We start from the raw sequence: 2,270 nt of genomic DNA, 5'->3' as shown, positions 1-2,270 counted from the left end.
TGGCCTGGCTCACTCTGAATTGGGTTGTTGGCGTTTCGGTTTGTATATTATTGATTGTTTCATTGATTGGTCGAGTCGATATCTTTGTTCTTAAGTCTGCTGCTGCATGCTTGTGCTTTTAGAATACCACTAGAATGCTTTGTAGATACTTAAAAAAATGTTGGTTTGAGTTTTCTTCCATTTCAAGATTTCTCTTCTAACTGTACAACGAGCTTCTAACTGTCCCTCCTCCCCCTTTCTTTTGGCAAAAATAAACGGGGCAGCAGCTGCAGCTTTAAGTGCCTGCTTTCATTTCTTGCCTTTTGTTTAATTTGTTGGAGCAGCTTTAAAAAATAAAACTTGCACCCTTCAAAGGAAGTTTGGGTGAGCCCTGGCCACATGGCTGAAGGGGCGGCTCTCTTCCACCACTGTACTTCTGCATCTCTCACTCCCAGTTTTGGTTCTCTTTTACATAGTTATTTATTGTTAATAAATAAACAGACTATGGAATTTTCCAAATCGTGCATCTTCTCATCAAAAAACAAAAGTGCACATAGATTTTGAAGCTTCTTCAGCTTTTCGCTCCCTAAAATTTCCTGATGAAAGGGTGTAGGCAGGTATGACAATGGCGTTTGGTCCCTAGAGTCTTCAGACGACAGTGATTTCTTTCCGTCAACCTAAAAAAAAAATATATTTTTTAAGTTTCATGTATTTTACAAATGAAAATGTACTTCCAAAGGCCTTTTTAAGATCTCTTAAATAAAAGAATTTCTTTTTAACTTCAGTCTAAGGTTTATGTCAGATTCATATCAGAAGATAAGATGACTGTTTTTGATATATCGGTATCGATATCTGATATCTATAGATGTCAGAAGATGACTATTTTTGATATATCGATATCAGAAGACTAACATGACTATTTTACTCATTTGGGACAACTCAGATAGGGTCTGTCTTGGCTATTTCCTCTCTTCAAGGACCATCCAGGGATTCTTGCCCCCTGGACAAAGGGCAGTGTCTACATAGATAAGGTCCATTATCTCGTGTGCTTATGTGTAAACAATCCATTGGTGCTTTACTTACTTGGGAGTTGACACCTTAAGCATTGGGTTTTGCATGTCATTTATATTGAAGACTCTTTCAAAGACCATCGAGTTGGGAAAAATCTGGATTCTTAAGATTTGCAATGATGCGTTTGTGATGACAGACCCACGTGATAGTAATGTTGTAAATACCCCACGTGTGCTCATAACTTTTGAATGGGTGGGTCTTGTTGACGGGCTATAAGAAAACCATCTCATGGATGGAGCCCCTGTGAGAGAGTCATCTGTGATGTGAGGCAAACATTGCCTTTGCAGGCTCAAAAGCTCCATTTTTGATTCCTGCCCATAGCGACCCCATCGGGCAGGGTAGAACTGCACCCATGGGTTTCCAAGAATAAATGTTCACAAGAGTCGAAAGCCTCGTCTTTCTCCCACAGAGTGGATGATAACAAGAACCGCTTCTCCGGGTCAAAAGGTTTTCTATGAGTCTGTCAGCTGGGCAGAGTTCTGTCCTCACTCTGACACGCAACAGCTCCAGGAAGTCAAGGCCAAGGCCAAATTGTCCCGGGAACAAACATGGATCCTCGCCCGCCTGTTTCAGGCTGAAGTGGACAGGCTGATGTTGAGGAAATGGAATGAAAGTTTTTGGCCGAAGTAATCAACGAGTACTGATTAGGAGGCATATCAATGCTTGATATTAGACTAAAGCCTGTGGGTATAAGAAAAGTGTGCAATATAATCGTTTCCCCTCAGGAAAAGAAGGCACCACCTGACTCCAGGCGAACACACATTACCGATTCGCCCTGAGCATCAGGGGGCTTTCTGAAAGCGGATCACCAGGCCTTTCTTGCATGGAGCTGCTGGGTGGGTTCAAACCCCTTGCACCACCCAGAGACCATTTTCCCCTGAAAGACCTCACTCTTGGTTTGGCAAATTGGCCTGCTGCTGTTTCTGACTCCAAGATTCTTTCTTCCTTTGCTCCATCCTCGCTTCCTTCCTTGTCTCCTCCCTCTCCTCCTCCTCCTCCTCTTGCGCACAGGAGAGACTGCAAGGTTATGTGGTGTCAGGAGAAACCAGCTCCTAGCACAATCACTACGGGTTTGGTAGGTGCAATTGTACAGCAATAATAAGTAAAGATTATAATAAAGTTATAGAGAGCATGAGAGATAAAAGAGATATATAGAAGTAAATGGAGTCAGACACACTTCATGGTAGCATTGCTCAGCCCAGCTTGGTGGTCCATGTGGA

At 42.6% G+C, this 2,270-nt stretch overlaps 1 protein-coding gene across 1 annotated transcript in view; it reads left to right on the top strand.

Moving 5' to 3' along the window:
• The window catches only part of BTN2A2 (butyrophilin subfamily 2 member A2), a 19,718-nt gene that overhangs the window by 15,812 nt on the left and 1,636 nt on the right, over positions 1–2,270 (top strand). The window lies entirely within an intron of this gene.

The sequence above is a fragment of the Echinops telfairi genome, unplaced genomic scaffold, assembly GCF_000313985.2.
Source record: "Echinops telfairi isolate 266 unplaced genomic scaffold, ASM31398v2 ScPeMD7_5868;HRSCAF=6743_0, whole genome shotgun sequence".
Lineage (NCBI taxonomy): Eukaryota > Metazoa > Chordata > Mammalia > Afrosoricida > Tenrecidae > Echinops > Echinops telfairi.
This window is presented reverse-complemented; position numbering and strand designations above follow the sequence as displayed.